A 14,767-nucleotide genomic window follows, 5' to 3' on the forward strand; every position below is an offset into this window, starting at 1 on the left:
TGATAAACACGCGGATCCAGTTTGGTAATTGCCTGCGGCCAGTGCAAAATTGACGTAACGCCAGATGTTTGGACAGCGGCGGGCTGGGACCTGGAGGAGTTAGAACAGAGAACGTAAAGTTGCAAAGAAATGGGTAAGTGAAAATTCCAGCAAAAGTGGCTAGAAGACAAAGAATTTAGGACATGGTTGTTTACATGGTTGGTTGTCAACATGGAGCCGTTAAATCTCATATGCAGTCCGATGGCCACAAATCGGCTGTAAAAGGCAGACAGCAATTAACTATCTCAAGTTACTTCGCCGTGACCGACAAAGTAACATCTTCAGCAACTACCACCACAACTGCTGCTGTAGTGACCACCGCTTCCTGCGGAGCCACTACCAAAGGAAAATCGATCGAACTTTGACCAGCGTTTGATTTGAATGCGACACTGCAGGCAGAGGTGCAGCACCACTCATATGCATCAAATGAAGGTGTTTCTGAGTTGTTCCAGGGAATGTTTCCTGATTCGCAAATAGCCAAATCTTTCACATGTGGAAAGGACAAAACCAGCTACATTTTAAAATGTGGACTTGCCCCATACTTCAAAAAAAAAATAAAATGATTTCTGTGATTAACAATTTAGCCTCAGCCAGGACCATACAGGATCTACCTTGATGAAGAGAGGAGGAAGAGAGAGGGTGCCATGCGTGGACTTAAGAGAAAAGCTTTGGAAGATGAGCTGGAAGAACTGAAAAAAAGGGAGATGTTGATGGAGATGTGCGCCAGCCTTCAGAATGATGTCGATCAACTAGCTGATCAGGCCAAAAACAAATCTAACACACTCATGGCTCAAATGATTACAACATCTCTATGAGGAGATACAAGGACAAATGCAATGAATTGAAAAATGTTGAGTCAGTTGGAACTAAAAGTGAGCGAACTAAGGCACATGGATTAATTATCTTGGTAACACTTTAGAATACTGTATCTTACTTAATGCATAACTAATAAGGAATTACTGCAGAACTAATAGGTAATTCTTCATTAACACTTAAGTCACTACTATTAACTACTAAGGAAGCTGTGTTAACTAATCAGTATGTAATAGCATTTTATAGTTGTGTAAAGTAACGATTAGCTAATCAATAACTATTGAATTCAGTCATGCCTCCTGATGAACTACTTTTAATTATCTACTAATTCAGCAACAGGAGAAATAACTATTGAGTAACTACTAATGAACAATCGATTAATTACAATTACAATAATATCATAACAATTAGCCATTACAATATTCAGGTTGTGTCCCTTTCTTCTTCCTTCTAATGTTATTATTACTATGGAAATGCCATACGCATTTCGTGGAATTACTACACTCCCAAAATGAGTCATTATACAGCAAATTTTGTAGTTTTGGCCTGTATGGTCAATTGCTTTGTGAGTGTGGTCTGTAACAAGAAATCAACAACAGAATGGAACCACATCCCCACTATAAGTGACTAAGGAGGTCACGTGTATTCGATGGCGGTACAATTTACACAAACAGACACATAATGGCTTTTTTTCCAGTCATGGCCTGATTTTTCAGTATGCCTATAGCATTCAATATCTAGTTGAAATTTGACATCTGCAAATACATTTTATATTTTAAACTGTCTCCTGAGCCATTTCTAATTCAGTTCAGAGTGATACAGTTTATTTAAATTATGTAGATTGTCTCAAATATCCAAGATTATCATCATTGTCAGATTGAATGGCTACAATTGGGGCTTTTTAAAAATGTATCGTATGTATATGTGTGTGTGTGTGTGTGTGTGTGTATGTGTATATATATATATATATATATATATACTCACCTAAAGGATTATTAGGAACACCATACTAATACTGTGTTTGACCCCCTTTCGCCTTCAGAACTGCCTTAATTCTACTTGGCATTGATTCAACAAGGTGCTGAAAGCATTCTTTAGAAATGTTGGCCCATATTGATAGGATAGCATCTTGCAGTTGATGGAGATTTGTGGGATGCACATCCAGGCCACGAGCTCCTGCTCCACCACATCCCAAAGATGCTCTATTGGGTTGAGATCTGGTGACTGTGGGGGCCATTTTAGTACAGTGAACTCATTGTCATGTTCAAGAAACCAATTTGAAATGATTCGAGCTTTGTGACATGGTGCATTATCCTGCTGGAAGTAGCCATCAGAGGATGGGTACATGGTGGCCATAAAGGGATGGACATGGTCAGAAACAATGCTCAGGTAGGCCGTGGCATTTCAATGATGCCCAATTGGCACTAAGGGGCCTAAAGTGTGCCAAGAAAACATCCCCCACACCATTACACCACCACCATCACCAGCCTGCACAGTGGTAACAAGGCATGATCCATGTTCTCATTCTGTTTACGCCAAATTCTGACTCTACCATCTGAATGTCTCAACAGAAATCGAGACTCATTAGACCAGGCAACATTTTTCCAGTCTTCAACTGTCCAATTTTGGTGAGCTCTTGCAAATTGTAGCCTCTTTTTCCTATTTGTAGTGGAGATGAGTGGTACCCGGTGGGGTCTTCTGCTGTTGTAGCCAGGGTTTCCGTTGTCCGGTAATTACCGGACATTGGCCGGTAAAAAAATTAAATGTCCGACAAAATTAAATCTCTCCGGTCAAATTGTCCGATTAAAATTGCCTAATAATCCCGTCCCCCTAACACAATCTGAATTTGAGAATAAGCCTAAAATGTATAAAGCAAAAATACACCGATCTCTTGCTATGTTATAAAGGAACAGGCTCTATCGTTTGAAAGTTATGAAACAACATCGCATGCTGCATTTCAAATAAAGCGCACGCCTAAAACGGCTGCAATATAGACCTAAGCAAGGAACGATTGAGTGAGACGTTTCAAATATGGCCAGGCCCAGGCAGACTAGCTTTAAAAGCTTTTTTCAGAGGCCAGACGATGGTGAATCAGGAACATCTCATTATAGATAGATCAGTGCTTCTAATCCGCGCATTCGTGCAGTTTTTTTTCTCTATCAAAACTGAATAGCCTGTGTTCATCAGTGCATGGTTACAGTCTATATCAAGCAGGGACACGTTTGTGTGCATTTTATTTTGTGATTTCACCAGAATTAATAGAGAGTCTCCGCAACGGCGATAGATTGAAACGCGCGTCCTAGTGAAGATTGCGCAACTCGCGCAGCGCGTCGTCCATGCAACTGATAGCAGCGGACACGAGCGCTCAGCTTGATTTCAAAAACAACAGATTTTAGCGCTAGATCTCTTATTTAATAACGGACTAAATGAATGATCTGCTAGTTAACTGGAGATGTTTTATTTATTTGTATTAGGTACATCCGTGCCTCAATGTTTCAAAAAATGAATGTGTGTGAAACCACAGTAAAAAACAATTGGCGTTGATTGACGCCAATCGGACGTTCATGTTTTTTTTTTCGTCTATTTGAAAGTTAAGCTAATAATAATAATATGTTGCATTCTATACGGCCTGATTATGTCATTTTTTAAGTTACATAGACTGCCTCCAGTTTTCCTCAACTTGACTAATTAAGAGGCGATATATTTGACCGGCATATCATCAAAATGTCCGTAAAACGAAACCTCTGCCGGTCACTTTGACCGGCACCATTTTTTTCTAGCGGAAACTCTGGTTGTAGCCCATCCGCCTCAAGGTTGTGCGTGTTGTGGCTTCACAAATGCTTTGCTGCATACCTCGGTTGTAACGAGTGGTTATTTCAGGCAAAGTTGCTCTTCTATCAGCTTGAATCAGTCGGCCCATTCTCCTCTGACCTCTAGCATCAACAAGGCATTTTCGCCCACAGGACTGCCGCATACTGGATGTTTTTCCCTTTTCACACCATTCTTTGTAAACCCTGAAAATCCCAGTAACTGAGCAGATTGTGAAATACTCAGACCGGCCTGTCTGGCACCAACAACCATGCCACCCTCAAAATTGCTTAAATCACCTTTCATTCCCATTCTGACATTCAGTTTGGAGTTCAGGAGATTGTCTTGACCAGGACCACACCCCTAAATGCATTGAAGCAACTGCCATGTGATTGGTTGATTAGATAATTGCATTAATGAGAAATTGAACAGGTGTTCCTAATAATCCTTTAGGTGAGTGTATATACACACATGTATGTGTGTGTGTGTGTGTGTGTGTGTATGTATATGTATACACATATACATATATATTACACATATATACATATGTGTATATACACATATATACACACACACATATGTGTGTATATATGTGTGTATGTGTGTGTATATATATATATATGTGTGTGTGTGTGTGTTTATATGTATGTGTATATATACGTATAAATTTCAGCTGTGTGAGCAACACACAGTTTATAAAGTGAAGAAAACAACACAGATATGTTACTAAGGGTTCAAATGCGAACTATAAGGGATCTCAATGTGTGTTTAAAGACTGAGTATTAAACTATATTTAACTTGACACAGTGACCTAAACATTTTATTTTTATGATGCAACACACCCGAGACACGACACAAGCATGTCTGACGCAGGTCGTATTGTAGGGTAACCACCGGGACAGTCCCGAAATTGGAAGCTTTGTCCCGCAAGTCATAATCAGTGTCCAGACATCCCAAGTCTCCCGGAAGTTCCGGGAGTCTCCCGCGTATTGATAGCGGCTCCCTGATGCCCGCAAATTAGTTAAAATCTCCCGGAATCAAGAGCGAGCGAGCAAGAGCGGTTAGACTGTGCTCCAAACGGTGTAGCACGCACGGCAGAGAGGGAGAGAGCGAGAGACCTTGCGTGTGTGTGTGCGTGTGTGCATCAAGAAGTGAAGACAGAGAGCATCCTGATTGGCCTGTTTCGGTAAGTCAACCAATCAATTGTCAGTGTGGGCGGGCTTTTATCTCTTCTCCCGAACTTAATTAATCAGGACAGTGTATCCAGACACAGGAGCGCCATGGCAGAGGGAGAGTGCCCCAAAAAGCGAAAATATAAGACACATCTTACGCCAGACTACACGAGCTGGGATACCTCCCTAAAATGACTTTTTGCAGGTTGGGATGCCTGAGTGTCCCGCATTTAAATTTTGTCTGTATACATTTTTATCTTTATTATTATTTCGGCATCGTTTTATTTCATCGTCCTTTAATTACAAAATCACTATAAAAAAAAAAAGTTGATAAGAGAACACTGAACATTTTCTTGCCAGAGCGGGAAAACACTGGAAAAAAAACTGCAACAGAAAAATGGGTCTATCTAGAGCTCCCGAGAAGAAAAAGTGTCTGTTCGTATAATAAAGAATTGGAGAAAATATATACATGGTTAAAACCAGTTACAGGTGACCCTAAAAAAGGAGAGTGCAGGGTATGCCACCGAAGTTTCACGGACTGCTCTGCTGAAGCATTTCAGTGCCCCAAACATGACAGCTCTGATATCTTTGGCTTGGAGCATTCCTGTCACCAACGTGTTCAAGGAGAGGGTGTTTTCACTGATGACCGCTGCGTGGACAGAGACAAGGAACTGAGCATCTGTGGACCTCATCAAAAGTGAACTCCTGGTGGAGTTCTACAGTCATAATGAATGAGAAGGCCCTACTCAAAGCAGCCAGATCAGACAAAAATAAATAAATTCAAGATGCACTAAATCCGGTAAGAACGCATTTCATCTTTCTAGTCTTTAATAATGGAATTTATGTGCTTATTTGGAAATTTGCTTTTTAATGATTAGTTATTTATTTTCACTTCATTATATTTACATTTAGTAGGTCTGAGATGTTAAAATTTGTTTGTATCGTAGACCTTATGCCAAACTGAGTGACGTTCACAGCGCCGTCATTAACATTTAACATCACTGCAAAATACATCTAATATAGAATAGGTTTATTCACCTAGTACAATAATAGTAAGTTATCTCTCCCTCGTGTCCCGCATAATCAGGTCTGCTGACCTGCAACAGAGCAATAGCCAGGTGGTCACCCTATACCCCTGGCTTGTTTCTTAAAAAAAAAAAAAAAATGTCTGACGCAGGTGTAAATTGTTCTTAAACAAGCCCTCATAATAAATCTCCAACTGATTGACAAATTCACTTGTGAAATGGATTGCTGTGAACTGTATGCCAATGTTTGTCTTATGATCAATAATATGGTAATAAACAATACATTGTATTCTAAAGACACTTTTATATTGTTTTATCAATGATTAACTCTTCTGCTACAAGAAGGTAATGCATTTTAATTATCTGAATATTTTTTATTATTTATATATATATATATATATATATATATATATATATATATATATATATATATATATATATATATATATATCATTTTTTAATATTTAAAGATAACTATGTATAATTATATATTGATATAAATATGTATAATCATTATATATTGAATTATTGTTATCAGCAAATATTTGTATATGCAATTAATCGGGACACCATGTATTTAATTCGATTAAAATTGAATTGTAATCGATTGACAGCCCTAAAAAATATATATATATTTATGTGTGTATGTGTGTGTGTGTGTGTGTGTGTGTGTGTATATATATATATATATATATATATATATATATATATATATATATATATATATATATATATATATATATATATATATATGTATACGTGGTTAGTCATGGGTCATGTATGGCATTACAAATTTTAAAAATGGCATTAAAAAGCATTAAATTAGATTTGATGATACCTGCAGAAACTCTGTGGATCCTTATGGATTACTTTTTATGTGGCCTTTTGTGATTTTTGGAGCTTCAGAATCTCTGCTCACCATTCACTTGCATTTTAAGGACCAACAGAGCTGAGATTTTCTTTTAAAAATCATTTGTGTTCTGCAGAAGAAAATCATACACATCTGGGATGGCATGACAGTGAGTAAATTATGAAAGAATTACAATTTTTGGGTGAACTAAACCTTTAACTTAAGTGTAAATAGGCTGATTATGAAATAACTCAAATGTTCTCATCAGCAAAGAACTCTACTAGGCTTACTAGTATTTTCAAAGTTTTGGTTGTCTTTCCTTGACATCCATGCCATGATGATATTTCTGATTCGTTTCCAAAAAGTTAGAACTAAAATCTGTTTATTATGAAAATTCAAGAAAATCCAAAGCATGCATAGAGTTTGCAGAGCAAATAAATTGAATACAAAATCGAAATGTACCGAAAGAGCAGGCTTATTGACAAAAGGCATGCAGTAACACCCTCTCTGCACTGGGTGCTTCATGCATCTTAAGATTGGGAAAGATGTGCTTTTAACATGATGCGCTGCTCACGTCTGGTCTAGACAATGTAAGGAAGGAGTAAGGCACATACAAAATGCCCCCTAAAACTATAGTTCCTCAGGTGTGAAAGCGACAAAAAGTACTAATCCCGGGGGAAAGTACCTACAACAGGCTTTAGTACCTGCAGTGGGAAAGAGCCAGCGCTCCAAGAACTGTGACGATGAGAAAGTTCTTTACAGTGTTTTGTCTGTGTGCTCTAAACCGAGAGTATTTTATTAATAAAAGTCACAGTGGCTACAATTTCTCCATTAGTAACAACTGTTCTTTTAAACACATGGGATGGAGCTGCTGAAGCAAGTAAGTATAGCTACAGGCCGGAGGTTAAGGTTGGGGAAAGGGTTAGGTTAGGGGCTCCCTATATCATTGCTGGTGGCTTGGAGCTCTCAACCGTTTTTGGAGTTCTGACTGCAGCTATATCCTTCTCGGCTGAAGGGTAATCAGGCGACTGCTTCCGGGTCCTAATGCCTGCCATATGCAACCTTTGACAGTGCGACAGATGTGATAACAACAATGCGATTTTGACAAGGTGTGACTTCTAGTAATGTGCAACTTTCTTTGTTTGACAAGATTCTATTACAATTTAAAGAAAGCACATGAACAAACATTTTTGCCTCAATATAGAGTTCTCTGATACATCACAATTGGGGATGGGCGATATATTGAATATTTAGAGTATTATCGATGATTTTGCTGACAATAAAAGTAATATAGTTAATTTTAAGTTGATTGTAGTGTGCTTTTTATTTGGCCACTACTTTCCTTAGATTTGGGATACTGAAAATTAGACTTGGACCAATTTTAATGGACTTGGACTTGTCACAGACTCGAATGCATTTTTACTCGGACTTGAGCCTTTGGGACTCAGGATTTGATTGAATCTGCTTGTTAGAGTCGTTCGTTCTTTTGTCACATGACAGCCGTCTATCACATGACAAAAGAATGAACGACTAGGACCAGATGACTCGAGAGGTGAGCTAATAATTTCTGTTTCCTGTGAGAGCAATGCATAGTGTATACTGCTGTCACTTGACTAAAGAACGAATGACTTAGACCAAAAGAGTTGAAAGGTGAACAAATAATTTATGTACAGCGCCTATGTTTATGCAAACGAATGGAGGTTGCATGCGCAGTCAACACAAAATTAACAAATCACTCTCTGAGACTACTCGTTTTTCTGAGTCACATAAAAGATTTGTTCAAAACAAACAAATCGTTCATGAACAACTCACTACTGCTCAGGTAGCCTCAAGGCATAGTGGTGATAACATACTAATTTCATTTCAATAGCTCAAAATGTTGGGCTTTGTGCAGGCTAGTCAAGATCTTCCATGCTAGACTCAGTAAACCATGTCTTTAGTTCATACAATTTAAGAGTGAAATAGAAATATTTGACGCAGTGATAACAAACAAAGCTTTCCGAAACTGCGAGTCAATTTCCAAGTGCTTCGGAAAAAGATGAACTGTTTCTGAGAGCTCGAAACACAGAGGTCATCAGCTGGTCACAGGCGAGTAAATGCGATTTTAAAGATTCAAAAGCAGCTACAATAACACAATGCATTGGAAATTATTTACTGCCCTGTATGTGTCACGTATTTTTCATGGTTGTCTACAATATCCTGGAATAGAGGGTATGAACTGACGTCACTTTCCCACCTGAACATGCCCGCTCAGTCAGACTGAGTGCAAAACATCCTGCAACATGGCTGCCTTAAGTTAGATATAACTGTGAAAATGGGAGTAAAACAAATGCTTATTGTCGTAGCAGATTCCCCAAACCGCCATCGAGAGTCAAATATTACTTGGAGGCGCGAAGTTCTGTTTACAAAAATAGACTATTACAAAAATAACAAAGCCGAGATGGTTCATGTAGCATCTTAAGTTACATTTTAGAGCATGCCTTTTTTATACAGATTCTGTTCTCTTTGATGATGGCCTCTTTGTCCAATAACCCATAATATTATCCAATGAAATCTTATTCCTCAATTATTTACGTCATCACTCGTAACAGGCCATCCTGGCTTAACTTACTTCAGTGAGTGACTTCTGTGAGTAACAGTGATTGTTATGCTTACTTCAAAAACATAACAATTTTATTTGATATGCATAAAACACACTGTAATCACTTCATATGGTTATATATTTTAAATGAACTAACAATCATCGTAATACTATCAATCAGATCATGGAATGTCATGGGGCGTAGAGAACTTTTCTTCCCTATCAAAAAGAAAACTCTTGAAGTCAGGAGTTCCAAGTGCCAAAGTTTAGAGTTTATTGAGCAAACCAACAAACCCGAGATGTCAGCTGAGATTTGACACTCTTGGTCAAACCCCTCATTTTTATTCAATTTGTTATCTAGCATGACCACATCCTACACCCTCTTATTATTTTTTGTAACCACTGGATACTGTCCGCCACCATTAATTCACAGAGCCTCTGACGTCTTTAACCATTATTTTACAGAGCCTCTGACATCTTTTTAATGGTGTGAACCTGGCTTCTAATCCCTTTTAAACAATAATCTTTTAAATTCATTTGTTATAAAAGCAACATTTTGAGTAAATAAAAAAAGCAACATTTTGAGTAAATAAAATCTGACAATCTGAACATATTACGGGCATTTTAATCATTGATTGTGTAAATCTTTAACCTTGCTGTGTTCCCAGATCATTGTCTCTGCTACAACTGAGTGCACAGTGTATTTCTTGCAGCATAAGCACTTTTAGTTACCTCACATGCTCTCTCCTGGGTCACACAAAGTCCAGGCTATTCTTTGTTAGTTCATAATTAACATATTATGAATTATTAACATAATTTAAAAGAAAATAATCACTTCGGAAAGGGTCATATGCCAAAATAATAAATGTAATACCCTCTATCTTCCTGCCTACTCTATCCATTCTAAAGTACTACCTGATTTTAGTATAAAAGAAAATTAAATTCCCTACCATTCTTGGGTAATTCCAGAATTTTACTAGAATTCATCCAGCTCATCCAGTCCAGGGACTATGGTGTACCCAATATCAACTCCAGATGGCTTTACAGACACATTGAGCATCTGTTTAGCAGCAGCCTTCACCATCATTTATCTGAGGAGAGCAGTGGCGGTTCTAGCTTGTATGGCGCCCTGGGCGAACCCCCCCACTCCTGGAAAAAAAGTACCATTCTGCACTAACTAATTTTTATTCAGACATTTGGAACAACACAAAGAGTTTACACACTCTTGGTCCTTAATAATGTGTGTTGCCTCCTTGAGCACAAGTGACTGCTTGCAGCATTTTCCGATGTTGTATGAGCCCCAATTGTCCTTTGTGGAAAAGCTGGGTCACCAAAGAATTTACCACAGTAAAAATGAAAAGATACTCAAGATACAAAAAGTATTTTTGCCGCTTGGTTGATTTAATTAAACTGAATTAATGAACTTTGGAGTTTACATTATGGTGAAGAGTTGAGCCTCAGCTAACGATGAGGATAGGTATATATCGCACTAGAAATGTATTACTCAATTTATTGCTCACTTCAATGAGAAATTGCTGTGATTTTTTTGGATCTCTCTAATTAAAAGAAACAAAAATGGGGAAAATCTAGGAGTATGTGAACTTGTAAGTGTAAACAATGTCAGATGCTGTGTGCACCCCAGTTTAAATACTAGCATACAATCTTATATACTATAAAATAGGGCACACCTGAGGTTAAGGTTAATGGTGTCTCGACACTCCTGCCTTGAGGTGCCAAACAGGCCTTTCCTAAAAAAGCGTGCAGAGAAGGAGAAAGCCACGATCACCTTAGACACCAGATCCGTGCCCCCGACTGAAAGCATGAGTCACAGCCCGAGATGCCCCTTTCAGTCAGATGCCCGCACTGAAAATATTTTTATTAGGGCTATAAAACTATACAAATATTTAATCACGATTAATCGCATAATGTTTTGTAGTTAATCGCAATTAATCGCAATATCTTTATAAACATGAGGGGACAAAATATGCTTAAACCAGATGTATTTTTCAGTCATCCACTCCTCCAACAGAGTTGAACAACAGAAAACAAACACAACTCAATTCAAATTATGTACAAAATATGGTTGTTGTAAGTGTATTATGACAAGATTTATTCACTTCTTTTTATGGAGTTTTGACAGACATAATCTTTTCAGGAGCACAGTGGAATTAAATAGCTCTGGTCATGTGACTATTTGCACCATTCATGCAAAAAAGTCTGCATTGTCAACTGACAACTCATCAAAAAATACATCAAAAACTCCTTTTAGATCCTGGTCACATTGTAACCAGTGGGATCAAATGGGAAAGCCCATTTAGGAGTGTAGATTACCTGCAGGGTTCCAGAAATGTTCTCAACCTCTGCATTGGCTAGTGCAATATCAAACAGAGACACTGACAGAACCTCGGAGACAGCAGCATGGTTTCCGTTAGCCGCTAATCAGTACTGCGCTCCCTATAGGCATATTACGTAGTCTGCATAGGGCAACAACTCCCCAGGGGGGCATCAGAAACTCCACCGGCTGACAGACACTTGAGTGCGCACTCAAGGAATCTGTGTCTCACAGGTACAGCACGTTTATTTGGTGGACTACAGAGAACAGTGTTTGATTTGCAAAACGTTTCCAAACACAAATATAAGGTGCCGTTGTATACAAAGCTTATGGTTTCAATTCATATAAGTGACAGAATTTGTGCAATAGTCGAACAAATATACTCTCTGTCACTGCCTGCAACAATGGTAGGCTTATTCTTAACTGATGGAAAATGCGTAATTCTGCCCAGGCAGGTTACATTTTCGTGAGGCAGTGAAAGCTATGGATTATAGGACTTCTTCGGGATGCTTTGCATTTTAAATGATTCAGCATTTTTCCCCCCTCCACTTTTCATCTTATTACGTGGCTCGATTAGCACATTATCATGGAAAAGCTTTACACTATTCTCCACGGCATCCACGCATAACTCACCACACACCCCACCAAGAGCAAGAACCATGTTATAGCAACCACGAGGAGGTTACCTCATGTGACTCTACCCTTCCTAGCAACCGGACCAATTTGGCTGCTTAGGGGACCTGGCTGGAGTCACTCAGCACACCCTGGATTCGAACTTGTGACTCCAAGGGTGGTTGTCAGCGTCTTTTCTCAACCCAATGATTCAGCATTTGATACTCGCCCCTACTCAGGCCCCTATGATTCAGCATTTAACGTAATTATTGTTTGCACACCAGAGCAAAAGGGGGAAAAACATTGGCTCACCATTTGTCAAGCACTGAAACTTTGCCAGGTGATTTACAATCTGGAATCATGTGTAACAGTAACATTAAGTACTCTTTGCAACCTGAACTTCATCAGAATGTTGATTTGTGACACCAGTGCTGAAAAAGCTTAATGCAGCGCAACAAATGGTGAAACAGAACACAGGTGTCTTAATACACAGGAGAACACAGGAATTAATAAATATTGAAAATATTTTTAAGTTTACAGTGTCTAAAAAAACTTGATTGTCCTGCACAATGAATTCTACAATAGAACGCAGTCTTGAGATGCATTTCTAAATATTTAAGTTCTTTTAAACTTTACAGTGAGTTGTAGCACAACAATCAAAGACGTCTGTCCAGTGCGTGTTTACATGTCCGTGATGCACGTGTGAACGAACGTAACTTGCCCTATAGCCTTCTTGAAAAACTGACCCGAACCTGTAGGTTTGTTGGGTACCATCGTACTCAAATCAAAAACATGTGCAGAATAAATGAATAGTGATTTTGTATTTGAATACCATGCACACCCCTATTAATAATGCATGATTTTGGATCGGTTCATAATTAAAAAGTACATATAAAGTTGGTTACAAGATTGTCGGACGTCGAGAGATGGGTCAATTATCTGGATCCATCGGAGAGGAATTTAGCTGCTAATCCCCTTAGCGTCCAAGATAGATTTGGAACGAGTTTTTGAAACAAAGTTTTGGAGAACCGTAGTAGGTAAAATAACATCTGATTTGTTTTCATTCCTGAGTATGAGGAAGGCAGAGATATGGTAAAATTCCTAGACAAGCTCTTCCCGAGTCTACTCGACATAACAGGCCACAAGCTGGAAATTGAGCGAGCTCACAGAGTCCCGGCTCCTAGATCCACTGAGGGACACAAGCCCCATCAATTCAGGCCAAATATCTGCGATCATCCGATAAAGATTATGCAAGGCGAGGAGCAAAGGAAAGCTTTCTTGGAAGAATCACAACATTTTAAGGGGTTGGAATTTGGATTGAGCGCCACCATTTCCGGATTGATGTGCAGAGATGGGGAGGGCTTTTGAGGAGATGGCAAGTAGTAGTAGTAGTCCTTTATTGTCACATAGTAAACCAGTGAAATTGGCCATCGACCTGTCCATACAAACATACATATGACAAGGGGATAGACAGGACAGGAAGACAGGGAATTAGAAGAAATACAGCATGACATGAGGAGAGGAGAGGAGAAAAAAAAAGGCAGCCCCCAGACTATGCTCCTTAAGAAGTACAGTGTGGGAACAGGGAAAAAAACACCTCAGCAACATTAGCACATAATCAGTACACTCTACAACATGAACAAGACTTGCAACAGGGGAGGGGATTGGGGGGTGGAGGTGGCCCAGCACAGGCAAGCAGCCATCCGGACCATGTAGAAGGCTGGACTTGTTTTTCAGGAAGTGACCCCACTAGTGAGGTATTTGGTGATTTTGGGGGACTCTCGGGGAATGGATGAGGAGAGAGAAGTTTAGTTTAATTATGTATGTTTACGATATAATTTATTTATATCATATGGTGTTTAGGGAGGGATATTAGTGAGAGTTCAAATGTAAATGTTGATTCGGTGTGTATATGTTTTTTTTTTTTCTCTGAATCAATAAAAATTATTTATTACACAAGTATATATAACTGGCCATGTAAGACATTGCTCCAAACTTTTCTTTTGTCAATTTGAAAAATCCAACCAAATCTGGCAAGCGACCTGTAACGCATAAAAGTGAGCACAGTCACAAGATATGTAATGATTGGGGGGGACTCCATGCTGTACTGGCCCATGGGTCTCTCAGTTCCCCTTCTGTCACTCACTCGACGTTGTGTTGAATGTAGTGACAAAAGGGGTCATTCTTGAGAGCCTCGCGTACCTCTGAACTTGAGAAAAGGCCAATGAGAAATTGGCAGACACAATTTGCATGTCCCGCCCCCGGACATACGGGTATAAAGGGAAGCAGGCGTGCGCTGTCAGTCAGATTTTTTCTTCAGAGCTGAGCGGTTGTGCAGCAGCAAGCTGAAGTTCACTACTGTTCCACTCACCTCTGCTGGCAGAGCACTGCTGTTAGATTTACGGTGCGTTACCAGCAGCTTTCTCCTTCTCTGCACGCTGTGTGGTCCACCAACCTGGGTGCATCAACAGTGCTTCTGTCTAAAAGAGTGTTTTTTTTTAACTTACATTTTTATTAATTCTTGACAGAGCAGTT

Source organism: Xyrauchen texanus, chromosome 28 (assembly GCF_025860055.1).
Source record: "Xyrauchen texanus isolate HMW12.3.18 chromosome 28, RBS_HiC_50CHRs, whole genome shotgun sequence".
NCBI lineage: Eukaryota > Metazoa > Chordata > Actinopteri > Cypriniformes > Catostomidae > Xyrauchen > Xyrauchen texanus.